The 17,549-nt window shown below is 37.3% G+C and overlaps 1 long non-coding RNA gene across 1 annotated transcript in view; it reads right to left on the reverse strand.

The window, feature by feature from the left end:
• Positions 1 to 8,661: 8,661 nt before the first annotated feature.
• Positions 8,662 to 17,549, reverse strand: part of LOC121450198 — a 72,735-nt gene continuing 63,847 nt past the window's right edge. The window contains exon 3 of the long non-coding RNA XR_005974560.1: positions 8,662 to 8,697. This is a non-coding gene — a long non-coding RNA (uncharacterized LOC121450198). The remainder of the gene's footprint in view (positions 8,698 to 17,549) is intronic.

Genomic DNA, 17,549 nt, shown 5'->3' on the forward strand with positions numbered 1-17,549 from the left:
GCAGCAAGGATTCTTAACAGCTAAACATGGCTACTGCTCCCATTATGTATTCGTTGAATGGACCAACAGGGGAAGAGAAAAATCAGATCCTACTGGGTTTCTATCTCTGCTTTAATTGTTTTGATTATTCTTATGTAATTAAGCTAAGATCTTAATATATTGAATGGAAATTTAGAAAATTTGTGATTTATGATGTAAGATTACACCGATAATATATAACATTTACATATAGTTTTTCATATTTTGCTCTAAGTTATATTTATTTGCTTGTATTCTGGCAAGTCATTCGTGAAAATAAAAAAAAAAAAAGATTGTCCCAAATACTGAGAATTGATGTTTCCAAGAACAAAACATTTTTTATTGTTCTTTAACCATCCTTTAAAAATTTGATAATTTATCTTCAGATTGATAAATTTGAGCCATTCAATTATGAGCTTTGTTGGAAAAAACATTATTATTATTTTATTATTATTATTTACATGTGCGCATATCTGTGCGAGTGCAGGCACATGCATGTATGTGTGTGTGTGTGAGTACAGGCATGTGTGTGTGCACATGCACATGTGTGTCTCTGTGAGTGCAGGCACGTGTATACAGAACCAGAGGGCAAACTTTAAGAATTAGTTTTCCCTTCACCTTGACCTGGGCATCAGGTTCAGGTCTTCCAGTTTGTGAGGTAAACACTCTTATCCCCTGAGGCATATGGCTGACTCTTTTACTTCATTTTTACGAAGGATTTTTACTTAAAAACTAATTGCCTCATCATTTTCAATGTGTTTTATTGCTGCTATCTTTGAAGCAATCTTCATTAACAGGCAAGAAAAAATACTAAAAGACAAAAAGAAACAGCATTTTTTAAAATATTGGTAGGTGGATTGTTTCCCACTGCCTTTAGTTGTTTTCCGCCAGTTTCAGAAACTCTTGTAGTACCTGAGAGATTCCAAGGCGTGTACATGCACATATGTATCTAAGTCTCTCTGTTTTATTCATATTTTGGTACATTTAGAGAAAAAATGACTTCTAATATGGTTGTGTTTATCATAAATGCTAGGCACATTCAACAATCATCAGATTTTTGAAATCCTCCCTGTTGATTTGAGAAAGTTCTATGTGGTTTGGCAGGATTACTATTGTTGTCATTCTACTTTTATGAATGTTGCAGGAAGTAAGTATCAAAAAAGGCAAGGTGAGGCCTAGTTTTGTGCACCTATAATCCTAACACTTGGGATGGATGTAGAGTCAGACGAATTAGGAGTTCAAGGTCATCCTTGGTATGTAGCAAGCACCAGGCCAGACTGGGATACACAGAACTTGCTTCAAAGCAAAATAAAACATAAAACCAAGAACTTAGCAATATTAAATTTTCTTTCTATGTCCTGTAAGATAGGAAGCACCACGAGGCCAGCTGAATTGCAGGGGAAAGAGTATTTGAAAAGCTTTCAAATTTACAAAAATGCATTCTTAGCTCATGTGCTACTCCTCTGCCATGTCATCGCTTTGGCACATGGCAATAGTGCAATATATGGAAACAAGGGATCTTCCCGTATTTTCATCAGGAGGCCAGGCCTCTGTCTCTTGCTCTGCCACATAATAATGCTCATGTATTGACAGTAATCTCAGTGTACATAAGTGATTTTGCATCTGGCCTATCACGTTGCTCCTGAGAATGCACATTTTACATGGACATGTATTATTTAGTAGTTGCTATTCCATGGGAGCGATTCACCTCTCTCACGGATAAAGAGAGTTCAGAGAAGAGGTCACGCCAAAATGGTTTATGCATTAATGATGGTCCTTTACCATCTTCATTTAGATTGTTTGTGAAATATTTAGGGAGGGAGGTGTAATGGACTCACTCGCTAATTAACAGACGAATCTAATGGGCTCCTGGCAGCCTTGTCAGTAGGTCAGGTCAGGAGAAAAGTACTCATCTTCATAAGGCAGTGACAAAGTTCTCAAACTCTGGTGCAAGTGTTATGGCTGCCTATGGGGACAAAATGCAAGTTATCGGACCTGGTATGATTCATATGCAATACTTCCCTACTTTTTCAGATGTGTACCAGTATACAGAGCGCGCATGAAGACTTTCAGTCAAATGGAGATCACAAGCATAATTTGATTTATGCAGAATTTTCAATTGTGAAATTATGGGAACACATGGGGTATAACAAAACAGAAACTTCATTTCCCAGCTTATAGCCAGAGTACAAGATTTTAACATAGTTTCTGATTTATCAGGTTTTTCTTTAAAGGATTTGAGCTATGTCTGCTTCAGTTTGGATTTATTGTTAATTTGTATATTGTTCCCTCCTGCAATGCCACAAAGACAAAGCTGAGAAGCATGAGAAATGAAAATGGAAAAATAAAAAAGCCATCTGAATTGCACTTAGAGTTGTTAGTGAAAATATTTACAGGAGATAGTTATTCTAATAGTCTGCCAGTTACATTAACATAATGGAAGAGAGATGTGTTTGTGCACGTGTGTGTGTCTGTGTGTGAATGATTTTGATTTGCTCACAGTTGGTTGACGATAGATTGGCAGTAACAGCTGCCACCAAGTGTCAACAATCAAGTACAATGAAGTGTGGCACCCCCCACCCCCTCGACTGTTTTTCATTCAAATGAGTTATGAGTTCTTACTGTGCAGAAGCACTCTTACTTTAAAAAAAAAATCAGAAGTTGAGTTGTGAGAATTGGGGAATATCCACCTGGCAGGAAAATTTTCATGCTTTGATAAAAAAGCAGAAAAATAGATTATATTAGATCAATCAAAGTCACTAGAAAATGTTAAATCAGAGGGGGAAAAACAGTGAGAAATAACCCCCAAAAACAATCCAGATGAACCTATTAACGAGGACAAGTGTCTCTTTTTCTTGGTTCAAGGACTCAGCTACAATGGGGTAGAGCACCAACCACCCTATCAGAAATGCACCGAGGTAACTACAGAGAACAAGGGGCCCACTCAACCCCCAACATCAAAGCCCCCTCGGAGGAAAAAAAAAGGCTTCGTTACTTGTAGCTTAATCCAACATTACACACTTCTTTCAAACATCAAAAATCCTGCTCGGCCTTGGATGGCGGGGCATTCTCACTACTAATCCAGCCTTAATTATAAAAATTTTATACTCCCTCAGTTCCTTGCCCCCTGTGTTACCAATTGCCTGGTGGGAGGCAGAGATAAGAGAAGAGAAAGAAAGGGAATCTCGCCTCACTTAGTGGTCATAGTTAGCTAGTACGTTCTAGCAACTTCAGTGCGTAAAGAGCTTTCCATAGAGCTCCTAACAGAACCTCAAAGTGTCCCCTTGTTTGACAGAAATAGTATTCCCCTTTCTTCAACTCTCACTAATGCTGTGTAACTTCTGAGCCCTCTGTGGAATCTTAAGTAGGAGTGAGCCCCCCTCCCCACACACACCTCTTCGGGCTACTTGCCTCGAAGGATAAAGGCCATATATTTCTTGTCAGCCAGGTTTTACCCATGAACATTGATTTGTGAGCTTTCGGTGCCCTTGGGTCTAAAAGCGCATGCTGTCTGTGCCTGGGTACTTGAACTTGAATAATGTCAGGGTACAGAGGTAAACAAATTGCCCCAAGTGCAAAGCAAATGAATTAGTCTGAGAGAGTCTCATGAATGGCGTAAGTTTCTGGCTTCTCACCTTTTCCTAATGATGACCAAAGTTAATCCTTTCTCCTCCAATAACACCCCTAAATGTTTGCAGACCTTTAACATGTCTCTTCTTATGTGTTTCTCCTCTAGCCCAAACATGTCCACCACTCACAGGTCTGCCTTCTTTCCAGCCTCTTATCAGTTCCCTTGCTTGCCTTTGAACTTCCTCCAATTTGCCTTTCTTTCTAAAGACATGAGAGCGGCCGCAGAGCACAAGACTCAGAAGCTTAGATGAGCAATTTAGACCAGTAGAAAGTGAACCCTGTCTTCTCGCATTCTTTGTAGAATGCCGATGTGTTAAATTTTTTGTCTTTATTAGAAATAGACTTTTTTTTTTTTTTTTTTTTTTTTTTTTTGCTGTGCTAAATTTATTGCCATCACTCTGTGGCAGCAGAATCATCACTAGTGTTAAGCATCCTGCCGTCCTCATGTGAACAGCAGCAGGGCCCCTCATTTAACTATTCTTATGAGGTTGTTAGATTGCACCCTGTGCATTAAAGTTTCTCTTTATTGGCATCTCTCCTCAACAATAAGTGTAAGAACATTTTTTTTATGTTTAATAATATTTGGTGATTTGTTGGATTATGTTTTCCAGTTGAAAAGCCCCCAGTGGATCGTATGTTGGGAAGGACAATCATACAATGTTGATTTCCGTCAAACTTGATGTTAGTCCTTTAGCAATTATCCTGGTGCCCCAAAGATCAGAAACAATAGGCCATCCATCTTTTAGTAGTTTCCTCTAATCCGCATAGCTCTGGTTTCTCTATGAATGTCACCCCCTGCTTTTGAAGAGAGGACAGGTGTCAAATGACAGCTGCACTAGGTCTCTTTTGACAACCTCCCAGCAATGAAGATTCTCCAAGTACCCTCTCTCCTAGCCTGATGCCCAAGTATCACTTCCTCCACAGAACTTAGGTAGGCCAAACTTGCAGGGGAAAAAGAAATCTGTAACAAACGTTATAAACTATCACCTAATCCTTTTTGTTTTGCCGATTTATTAGAGGGTGAACTGTGACTTCCAATATGCATTTTTCATGAAAAGTGCTATATTTCAAATGTGTTCATTCACATTATCCAAGCCACAGACATTCATAAGTAATCAACATTGTTGTATCATTCATTTCCATAAAAATTCATTCTATTCCAAATTAGATCAGACTTTAAAAACTAAGGCCCATCTGCAGTAAAAATAATAATAGGTAACATTACTTTAAAATTATATTATTATAAGAGAATAAATGAGTTGACTATTATTAGGATTTTCAGAAGAAAACTGTATTTTATGTGATACATTTTCATGAATGTTATGTAAATGCTACTTTAGGCATAGCTTATTCTCTGTCTACATACGACGGTTCAGCTAAACAGTGATCAAATAACCCTCTTAATGCTTGTTGACTCTTCCAACGAGATATTCCTAATAGCGGGAAGGATTTAATCAGCAGAGCTCTGTGGTATCTAAATTTAAATAGGAAATTATTTTGACATCTTGCGTTTGTGCATATTTGAATTCTACTGCATCAGATGTCTGTGGCTGTTTTCTTATGAAAACCATGCTTAGCATTCAGTACCAATTAAGTTCTCATACTGATATTTTGTCTTTGCTAAAAGTGCAACTTTGACAAGATGAAACTCACATCCTGACTTTACAGGGTGTGATGCCTTTACTTTTTGCTGCTTTTGTGTGACTCCTACCATAGCATCTAAGTTGTTTTGTGGGTAGGAGGGACCCACGAGGCCCAGAATAGTGGCTGACATAGGGAGCTGCTAAACAGGTAACTGCTGAAAAGGCTAACAAACTCTCTTGACACCCTGTGCTTCAGGTACAAGAATTCCAAGAAACTGCAGAGAGGGAAATAGAAATTCCCAGGAAGAGAAGAATGTTTAGAGCACTTCCTGGTTAATATTTCTGTCTTTTCCTGGCAATAGATATGACATCTGACCCACCTGAATAAGTGAGCTCACCACTATCCTTCAGGTTCTGCTCTTACAGTCCCAAACAAATTGCTTGTTTTCCTCTTTTACACAGAGAGATGATAGATAGATAGATAGATAGATAGATGGAGAAAGGGAGAGTAAGAGAGAGACAGACAGAGAGAGAGAGAGAGAGAGAGAGAGAGAGAGAGTCTAAAGGCAGACCGTGTGTATTATTTGTCTTTCTATTCATACTGAATGCATGCTTTGATGGTACATTATATATGACACTGGCTCAGAAAGTAGGTGAGAAAAAATTACTTTTTCTGTTTGACTCATGATGCAGGTCCAATTAATTTTTTCAAAGACCTTTCCAGCCTGAATATTCTCAATAAATACCTTATTTTTCAGTAAGTACACAGACCAAAAGATTAAATACTTCACATATACAGCATAACCAACACTAAGTTACACTCGAAAAAGTATTTGTGTGGGAGCTGCAGTATTCAAGGGCAATTCTTCATTCTTTCCCCAAGTTCTGTATTTGAAGCATCTGTTGTTACTAACCCTAACTCAAGCACTCAAGTACATGTATCAAACTAACAGGTGCATACACACGCACACACACACGCAAGCTTACACCCCGTGACTCTTATTACCTGGGGTCTTCACTCAAACACAGCTTACTTCTTTCCTTCCAAGCTCTCTGGTCTCTTTTATCTTTGATATTCAAGAGTAACTGTAGTTTATTTTAAAATGAGTATATTTAGCTCCTTATAAATTTGTGTTGTTCACGGATCACTAAAAAGACCACCAGTCTCTCTAGTGTGTTACATCCCAAGTCTATTTGTAGACACAGATTATGAATTCTAAGCTATTTAGTTAACAGATTTATAAGTATTGTTTATGACTCCTAGTTTGGGCTCTTTCCCTTAAATTAATAGAGCTCAAAAGCTAATACAAAAACATGACAGAAAATATGGGTTTTGTTTTGTTTTTTTCTTTTCTTTAAAAGTTGCTCCCATGAAAAATTATTTAAAATTCCTCTAGCTTGCAAACATCCATTTGGCGGCTGACTGGAATGAAAAGCCAACATGGTTTAGTGAACGATTGAAATGTTCTCATATTTATTTGATCTGGAGGATCAGTTTTGCAGTTCTGGATGACTTTACACAACTTCATGGAAGTCATTTTGCAGGAAATTGCAAATTATTCTGCACCAACTCGCTTTGTCTCCTGTTCTGTGGTGCGGAGCTTAAAAGCCTGCAAGGCTCCTTTCTTGTCCGGGGGCTGTTGTAAATTGATTTGGTGGTGGGGAAAGCCAAGAGCCAGAAGGAATGGCTTTCTCCATCACATTTAAATTCTTCTTCACTTGTGCAATTCTGTTCCAATAGTAAGTGCTCTGATTTAAAAAACAAAACAAAACCTTTTCTCTATTTTGAAGTATATTTTCTTTATTTAGAGAGTATTTAGGCACATTTAAGATTTTCACACTTGTTCTTTTGAATGCAACCATGTCATCATTTATGCATTAGTTACACTGCACACACGCTTTCTAGAAGTTATAGCAATATCCTCTATTGTTTACCTAACACTTGTTTCAAGGGAATATTAAATTAATCTTCTCAAAGGAACCTCAAGTACCTGTGTTTCTTGTCTGCTTTCATACTCATAGCAGAATCCCATAGTCCTAGAAAGACAAAAAGTCTACACTTAGAAGAGAGTTCACAGTTGGCCAGGAATAATAGCTGAAGGCAGTAGAAGCATGTGGGGATGGGCTGTATTTTTCCCAAAGCTTTGTTGGAGGTACAGAAGAAATGGTCTAGACATGATGCTGGATTAAAAACTAACAACAAGAAGTTAGTGGATTACAATGGCGGGAAGGCATAATCCCCGGTGTTCTTTGTCGGGTTTCCCAGGCACGTCAAAATGTCAGCTCTTTCTTCTGTGCATTTTCGAAAGACAATCACATTGTTGATAGCTCAGCCCTTGCCTTTGCGAGGCTGCTTTGTCGGAACCAGTCCGCTTTTGGCACATGGAGACAGGACCGGGGCTGCAAAACAGAGAGGAAATTCCAAGGCAGTGCCTCCAAAAACTGTAATATCTGTTTACATTTTTCTGTGGCTCAGAGAAAAACAGCTCCTGCTGAGTTCAGAGACACAGTCCTGAACACAGCCCTCATGAAATGGAACTGAAAACAGGCCAAACAACTGCACACTGTGAATGGGCCACACAAACGGGCATTTTGTACAGGCCACACAAATGGGCGCTTACGAACAGACCACAGGGTGATACCATCCTAAAATCTTTCTGTTCATGCTATTCTGTGGAAGGTGGCACTCAGGTAGAACCTTCAGGGCAGCCATGTGTCACCTTTGCTTGGAGGTAGAAGCGTATTAAGAAACGTGTGATAGGTGGGACAGTAAGAGAGGCCCACAGGCTGGACTTTGCAGGGTTGCCTTTTACAAACACTTGGGATACGGTGTTGGCATCTTTACAAGAATCAGTCATTCGCATGTCCCCAAGCGCCTTTTCGCCTTTTCGTAGTCTTTCCCTTTGCCTTGTCCATGCCATAGGTTCAAGGACAACGAAGAATATTGGTTTCCTTTGAGAACTTTGGGAGGAGAAAGTTTGATATAGGGCAGAAAATGTACTTTGAGGATGGGTGGTTTAACAGGCCATAGCCCTGAACATGTAGACCTTCCAAAGCGTCTCGTCTGGCTTTGAGTAGCTGAGGCTAACAGCTCTGCCGAACAATAAAACATCGGCTTGCTAGAGGACCATGCTCCATTTTTCACTATCTTGTTCCATTCTTTATTTTGCACCCTAGGATGAAATATTCAATTTTAAACTGAAAGGTTCTAGCCATTAGTAATCTTTAAATACTACATAATCTTTTAAAATGGAAAGTAAAGGCGAAGTCTTTGATAATTACCTTGGTCGTTCGGTGCCCCCAGCTCCAGCGTGTGGGGAAGAGACAAGGGAATTTAATGTGAGAGTGTACTCTGTCTGACCCGTGCTCTTCTCTGATCATGACCATTTCGCCTACTTATCTGCTGCTGGAATTTCGCCCTTTAGAGGCTGCTCTTCTTGTCTAGATGATATATAGGCACGTTGTACTTTTTGAAAAAAAAAAGTGACCGTTTTTCACTGCAAAGCTACTTGCATTCCTACAGTAGTTGAAATGATTAGGATATCCTTATTATTTATAGCTATATAGGTAATACCATAAATAAAAGACACACTGATTATAGCTTTCCTCTTTCTCAGTTGGTCATAATTTCTCTGGAGGAAGAAAATCATGCTTGGTATTTTCTTTGCTCCACCTTGACATGCTTGGCCTCAATTGCTTAAACCATTCGAAATTAACCAAATATAAAATGAATGCAGTCATTCCCCTTTCTAAAAGCTGGTTTTAACATTCTGTTACTCCTCTAACTTTAAAACAATGAAAACTGAAAACTTAATCTTAGCGTAATTACAGTCTTCTTCGAGGAAGGAGAACTGAGAAAAATTCTAAGAGTAGAAGTTAAAGAATTTTGTGTAATATGAAGATTTTAAATGTTGAAAATTATAGTTTGTCTTTGTAGAGTTTCAGCTATACTGTCAAAAGATTATCTTACTGACTTCATAAATAATTTAATATCTTAAGAACATAAGCAGTCTGGAAATGGAAACATTCAACCAAATGTACCTTAAGTACAAAAAATACTTATAATTTAAAAATAATGTTCTCATTTAAAAATAATTTTACAGGCAGACTCCAAAGTTAGAAAGTACTAGCATTATGGACTATAAATGGGCAAAATGTGCACTGGCAATACTGTCGGAAGCGCTTGTAATGGATAGGTGAGAAAGAGAACTGAGCCAGCAGAATAGGTAAGTCAGAGCAGTCAAGGCAAATGGATTACCAAATAGGATTCGAAATAAAGGAACGGAGGAAGCAATTTTCAAATATCCAAACGGGTGTGGCATAGACATGGATTTGGGCACCAAAAGTTAAAGAATAATTGAAGAGGAAAGATTAAAAGTCTGGGCATCTCTATGTTGTGTAATACCATTGGCAGTCTGTGGAGTGGGGACTAGGCTCAGAGATAATGAAACCTGGGTACATAACATATGTTATTGTTGCCGTACTGGTGCACTGAGAGTGTAGATCAAGAACAAGTGTGAAAGTCACAGCTAACACAGTGGAAAGCAACCGTAGGTTAGACAGTCCTCAGGGGGCAGTCAGAAGGAAGAAGACTCCGTCCCTTGGCACGCTGCTCCATCTGATTGCTCTTGTCTTTACCTTGCTCTCCTCCCACCCCGCCACCTAATATCGCTCACTAGTGACTATGATAGATGTTCACATTCTAATGGGTCTTTTGTCTGATTCCTTCCTCATCAGGATGTATAATTCAGAACGTTCTAGATGTTGTGTTCATGTCAGAACCCCTGCTCTCAGAATTAACTCACAACTGAGGAACATTCGACATGACAAAATATGGAGAATTTTTAGGTAGTTATAAAAGATAGAAAGAGGGAAAAGATAGCTTCTAGAAATTAGCATTATTGTAACAAAACAGCTTATACAAACATCATGATGGACATATTGGCACTAACAAATGTATTTTGTAGTTCGTAGGGGTGAAAACTAATTAGAGATTGAGCAACAGTAACAATCCATTGCTGAGACCTTTGCACACCGTGGATGCTCATTCCCAGCTAAAGCCAAGACAACAGTATGGTTATCCCCAAAGAACAGGCAGAGACATTAGACAAGACTGATAAAGATCACCAATGCTCTTCCAGAAAAATGAGTGGCTTCATCCCAAGGAGACAGTGAACAATAATCAGAGATTCTATATTACAGGGCTCCATTCTCTCGAGGTTAGATTGAAATGAGTTTTAAAAAAAACTTGTACAATCAGTGTAAAATAATAGGACTTATCAGAATTATAGAAGTCAATAAGTACATACCCAAGTATGAAAAGGCACATCAGATTTCTGCATCTAAATCTCACGTCACTAAGAAAATAACATATGATTTTTAAAGGCTAAAAACCACAGAGTTATGGAATTAAAATCCAATGTAAGGATGTGGGTACTTTCAAAAGCAAATTTAACAAAATAGAAAATGAAATAATAAATTATTTTAACTCCTTCATGTGTAGAAAAAGAGAGGAAAGATTAGGAGAGGGAAAGGGAGATAAAGAGAAAATCGAGTTAGAGAATACAATTCAAAAAGACCAGAAAAACTGCGTGATAAAGGGCTAAGACACAATGTACAATTAATGAGAATTCCAAGAAGAACAAAACGGAAAAGAAAATTAACAACAGAGCAGAAAAATAAAATATGCACCGCTGAAATAAATAATGAAATAAATTTCAGGCTGAGTCTATCTACAGAGGATGGTATAAGGATGTTACAGCCTGCTCTCCATGTATAAAGAGGACAAGAATGTTTTTGATATGTAAACCAGCAACAGCAATTTGAAAATATTATTGAAAGGTATAAAACGAATGAATAAAAGCAAAAGAGTTAAGCAAAAAACTATAAACTAGTTTAATGGCAGGACAAAATTCTAGTCTTTCCTGATAATATTGAAGAATGTTTGGGAGCATGGAAAAGCAAAGTACATTAAAATTTCACCCTTGTAGAGATTTCATATATACACTTTATTTTCTTTTAGCAACTATAATACAAAGGGTTAACTTATTTTTACTGAGAGTGTGTGTGTGTACTTATGTTCACCTGTGTGCAAGAACCTGCAAGGGCCAAAAAAGGGTGTCAGATCCTCTGGAGTGGAAGCTACAGGCAATTGTGAGCCTCCTGAGATGGGTACAGGGAACCAAAGCCCATATCTTCACAAAGATCAGCAAGTACTCTGAGCCACCACACCATCTCTCTAGCCCAAGAAGTGTGTTGGTTGTATAAGGGAAAGAAATCTCGTAGAGCAAAACCAAACTTTTTCACATATTAAAGGAAATGAACTATATGATTGAAAGACACGATACAGTGGTGACCATAAAACCCACAGAGAGGCTTAGCCAACCACCAACTCGGGAAGTCTTCTAGGATCCATTGCCTGTGCAAAAGACAAGACAGATATTGTGGAGCTGCATCTAGTATAAAGTGTCCCTTGGCACGGCATACATGTTTTATCTCTTTCCACTTCCAATTACCTGTGGTGAAAAATCACCCAAAAATTAAATGGAAAATGCCTTAATAAATGTTTTATAGGTTTTAAGTACCTGTGGTGATCTGAGTGAGAATGGTCCCCATAGCCTCATATGTTTGAATGCCTGGTCCCCAGCTGGTGGAAGTGTTTGGGAAGGATTAAGGAATGTGGCTTTTTTGAAGGAGGAATGTCACTGGTGGTGAGCTTTGAGGTTTTCAAAACCACATGTAATGCTCCTTCTGTTTTCTGCCTCCTACTTAAAGCTTCTGATGTGAGCATAATTCAACACTTCTTTTTTTTTTGTTTTGTTTTGTTTTTGTTTTTCTTTCCTTGGTCATGGTGCTTCATCACAGAAGCAAAAAAAAATTAACTAATACAATAACATTTGTTATAACACATTTCATTATTAGTTATTGTTAATTCCTGCTGTCCTTAATTTAAACTCCTTCATGGAGATGAGTACATAGGAAAAATAATGTGTGCAGAGATAAATATTATTTATGAGATTAGACATCAACCTGGTGTTTGGGAGTTATATACTCGAGCTAAGGAAAGACCTGCATTGTGAAAAACATTCCCTATTCCTTATCAAAGTGATCGACAGCTTTCTAAATCCTACCCTCTGAGAGTAGCAGTTCTCAATTTGTGGACCATAACCCCTTTTGGGGTCATGTGAGCCTTTCACAGGGGTGGCCTAAGACCAACAGAAAATACAGATATTTACATTTATGATTCTTAACAGCAGCAAAATTACAGTTAGGAAATAGCAATAAAAATAATTCTATGGTGGGGGTCACCACAACATGAGAGACTGTATTCAAGGGCTGCAGCATTAAGAAGGGTGAGAATCACTGTACTAGAGATACGCAGGCTGATAGGAGCATGTTCAATAAAATATGAACAACAGAGAAAGAGATGAGCTATAAAAGGTAGTGCTAGAAGCCTAGATCACAAAGAGTTTGATTAAAATAGAAAGGTGAATTCTTTAAGAAAATATCCAGAAACTAATGAAGGAAATTGAACAAACAGTGAAAAAAATTATGTCTGAGAGGAATTTGGTAGTTTGAGTATGGTCTATCATCTCTGTCTGTCTGTCCATCATCTATTTATGTAAACAGTATAATTTTAAAGTAAAAAGATAATGAGGTAGTGTCTATCAACATTAGGGTACATCAGTATTACAAAAATGCAAAATTATTATTACCTACTCTTTGATAAAGACTGTATAGTAATGCTAAATTAATGTATAACTTAATAGAAAATTGCCACATAAATGTACTTAAGAAATAAGAAAAGAAATTACAAAATAAGCTATATAAATTCTCTCTAATTATATTAGAAGTTCTATAACTTTCAGATTTCTGAGTCAAGTTTTTGAAATATACCCACATGCATAAACATACCTTACAGTTCATTTGCATGATTAATTATTTGGATTTTTAAAATGTATCCTATAGACATCATCAAAGAAATAGATGTTAACACAATATGAATATTAATAAAAAACTAAATATTAAAAATTGAAAAATATGATAAGCAATTTCTTTTGCCATAGGAAATACCAAAAGAAATAAAATCTCACTGATGCCAAATCAGATGGTGAAAAGCCCACAAGATTCAATCCTGTACAAAGAACTATAGGCAACTGAGTAAAACTGGGGACAGGAGACATGGCCTTCCCCAGAGAGCACACCAATTTGTTGTATGTTGCCACATATTCTGCTCTGAAAACATACAAACACGGAGCATTAAACCTGTGGTTCTTAACTTTCATAAGGCTGCAACCCTTTAAAACAGTTTCTCATGTTGTGGTAACCCTCAACCATAAAATTATTTTTATTGCTACTTCATAACTGGAAGTTTGCTACTGTTATGAATCACACTATAAATATCTGTGCTTTCTGATGATCTTAAATGACCCCGTGAAAGGGTTGTTCTACCTCTAAAGGGGTCGTGACTCATGGGTTGAGAACCACTGAGATTGAACAAACTGAAAAGGTTATATTTAGGAATATATACATACATATATATATATATATGTGTGTGTGTGTGTGTGTGTGTATACAAGAGGAATTAGTGAAGAAAAGAAATCATAAATCTGAAGGAGCATGGGGAGGCCTACATGAGAGTGTTTAGAGCAAGGAAAGAGAAGGGACAAAAGTGATTAAATTACAGTCTCAAAATTGAAAATGATTCAAAAGAAATAATAAAATATTTTAAAGTAAAAATGTGGATGGGAAAGGGACTAATAGGAAAGAGAGGACAACAAAGATTGGGTGTTTCAGACAGTCCAGAAGATGACAGGAGTCAGAATGCACTATAGCACATATGGAACTGTCAAATACATTCAAGAAAAGTTATATAAAAAAAAGGGGGGGGGGAGAAAAGTATGGCATAGGAAAGAAAGAGGAAACAATAGGAATCAGTTTAATAGCTGAAGAATTTCAGTTAAAAATTCAGTACATAAAATATAAGCAAAAGAAAGGGAAGCTTGTCCTTGTAATATGAAAGATGCTTGTATCAAACAGAGACAGAAATGAACATAAAGAGCCATCAGACTTGCAACTCTACTGCATAAATGCTCTTCTAAAGAGTAACGGGAACAAACCATGAAAACCTCGACCAAAGTGAACATAAAGCTGAACAAGAAAATAAAAGAAACACAATATTTAAATGAACATTATAAAAACTACAACTCTACATTAAACAGTTGTGAGAAGAAAGGAAAATCTATCATAAGAAATAGCACTTTGGTTTCCAGTTATAGCTATAATAACATCTCCCCTTTGCAAATAAGCATTTAAGTAAGTTGAGTACTTTCATTGTTACATGAGATCTGTTCATAAGATTTAGCCACACATCCTATGTGCTTGCACATGTGCACCTTGTGTGGAAAGAGAGCATTGATCTCAAAGTAGTGGTTTAAAAGCACAAATCTCCATACACAGAACACACATACAAACATTTATATTGGCAGTGGTTGTCTCTTTGGAAAAGGGTAGATTTGGCAATGTGAAGTTTGAATTTAACTTTTTCCCCATGCATTTCTTTATAAATTCAACTTTACTATGATCATTTCCTTAGGAAGTGAGAAGAGAAGTAATATTTTCTCCAGCTGGATGAACACAAATTCAATATATTTAATTGAAGAGTTATCTTTAATTAATTGAAGGGAATGACTCAAAAAGTTCCTGAGACATTCTTGAGACCTAGGGACTGAGAGATAGAATGAGCCGAAGCCAGAGGAAAGCCAGAGTAAGGATAGAAAAGAGTTTGAAGTTTAGGTTCACAGGTTAAGGGTTTGTTTTATTTTATAGACAAAGAAAGTTAATGGTTTATTTCATAGGCTGAGTGTAAATATCTCTGCATCACAAATAATCTTAAACTATTTCCCCAAGTTAGGACTGCAGGCATCTTTAATTACAATGTTTACTTGAGAAATGAGAAGAAAGATAAAGCCCCCCCCACACACACACACACAAAATAACCAATGAGAACAGAGCTGGAGAACTGTTTGGAAGCAATGATTAGGATTCATGTTGTAATCACCATGTGTTCGTAGAGTTTCCAGATTCAGTGCTACGTTTGTATAAGAGTAATTCGTGTGTAAAACAGTCCATTGTAGTGTTTCATAAAGAATAATAATGTCGTTGAGCTTTATTTACAACTGGTAATTAGCAATGATTTTTAAAATCTTACTTTTAAAATTATAAGGAAATCCTTGACATTTCAGAAAATGAAGGACAAATTGTATTCTTTCATAGCTATTAAATGACATACAGAGAACTGTATGTGAATATATTCTGACTGTTTTTAAAGCTAAAAATTATACATACTTTATATAATTGTAATAATGATACATATGTTGGTACTTCATAGTCTACATTGTGATCATCTTCCATATAATTATCTAGTTTAATTATTCTTAACAAACAGTTGGTATCTTGTACATGCTAGGTATATAACTTCTTGGAGCCCATTCCCTACAGAAAGATACCTTGCTCAGCTTAGATACAGTGGGAAGGCTTTGGTCCTCTCTCAAAGACTTTGTTGACTCCCCATGGGATGTCTCACACTCTCTGAGGAATGGGTAGGGGATGGGGTGGGGAAAGTGAGAGCAATGGAGGTAGAGGTAACTGGGATCGGTATGTGAAATAAAAACGATTGTTTAAATAAAAGAATTCGGTTTATATCCATTGTGAATAGCTACTGAAGATAAAAGTTGGTTGGCACCGCCCATCTTCACACCTTTCCCACACTTTCTCTACATTGTCAATGAAGGGTGCCGGGAGTGGTTTATAGGCAAGGTTGAAAACTTTATGGGGTGCAAACTTGGAATTTGAAATCTAAAAGCTGTTGTGACATTTTCCTGATATCTTTATTGTCTTTGTCAGCCTCAAGTCAAAGTCTGCCTTCATTTCCCTCTGTCCATTTTCCTCATTTAACACAACTGGGAAAATAGTGCCAATAATTTAATAAAAGAAACACTTAGGTAACAAGAGACTCTTTCAGGGAGATGTCATCATCTAATGGAGAATTATTACACCATATATATTATCACAGCTATAGCGGAACCAGATCAAGTAAAAATGATGAGTTCTTTTCCTTCTGCAGGCTTTTAAGAATGTGGGCAATGAAGAAAGGAAGAGGTTATGCAGTTTAAAGGGAACAAGTCCATGGGAGGTAATGTGATACATATTATTATTGAAGTATTTTTTGAAAAGGAATCTATAAAACAAACAATATTTGACTGAAGCTATACCAAATGAAACCATATTCTCTCAAATATGTCAACTACATTTTGTTGTTCAAGTGTTGGGATCAAATCCAGAGATTTCTCTATGCTAGGCAACTACTCTACCACTAAGCTACTTTCTTTTGTTTTTATTATTAAGAATAATTCTTTTTTCCTATAATAAATTAAAAATATTTCAGAAGAATAACCATCAATTTATCAACCTGAAAACTGGTACCCCGGTGTTTAAACTAACTGTATAGTGTCAAATGGCTAAGCAGAGCAAATGGGTTACTGTTCTCAATTTTGTAGTCAAAGTTATTCTAGGAAAGATAGATTTGTAGCCCCTTGGAAACAATTATCTTTCTGGAGGATAAATTTTTTTCATGTGAACTTAGAATCCAATAGCATTGCGCTATAACCTGTTAAAAATCGACAGCTCAGAGGCACAGGTAGTATAGATTTCGCCTCATTTCCCCCTTTGTCTCCTACAAATGATCTATTTGTGGATGTCAATAAAACAGATCAATGTCGCAAAGGACACAGAGAACTGACAGAGTTGGGTGCAAGGCATAACTACGAAACATGTGTGATCCAAACTTCTATTTCACTCACGAGTGGTTCTTCTGCTTTGTAGACTTCTGCCATTGTGACCCCTTGACAAATAGTCACCACGGTGTGCTGCAGCTTCAGCTTGCTTCCATTACAAGCACTGTGACTTGTGTGTGTGTGTGTGTGTGTGTTGTATGCTTATATAGACACATGCCTGTGGTACACACACTTGTGCAGGTGACTGTAGAGGCCAGGGGTTGATAGTGGCATGTCTACCTCAGCTACTTCTTTTCATGATGTTTGAGAGAGTTCTGTCATTAAACCTTGCTACTTTCCACTAGACTGCCTGCTCAGGAGGCCCCAAGTTCTGGAGTATCTATGCCTCAGTGCTGGGGTATCTATACCTCAGTTCTGCCATTGTCATTAAAAGCATGCGGCCAGGCTCTACTTTTAGATGGGTGCTAGGTATCCAAATTCAGATCCTCATGTTTGCTCAGCAAGCATTTTACTCAGCCATTGC

Source organism: Microtus oregoni, unplaced genomic scaffold (genome assembly GCF_018167655.1).
Source record: "Microtus oregoni isolate MIOR12 unplaced genomic scaffold, Mior012 000000F_ref0000247, whole genome shotgun sequence".
NCBI lineage: Eukaryota > Metazoa > Chordata > Mammalia > Rodentia > Cricetidae > Microtus > Microtus oregoni.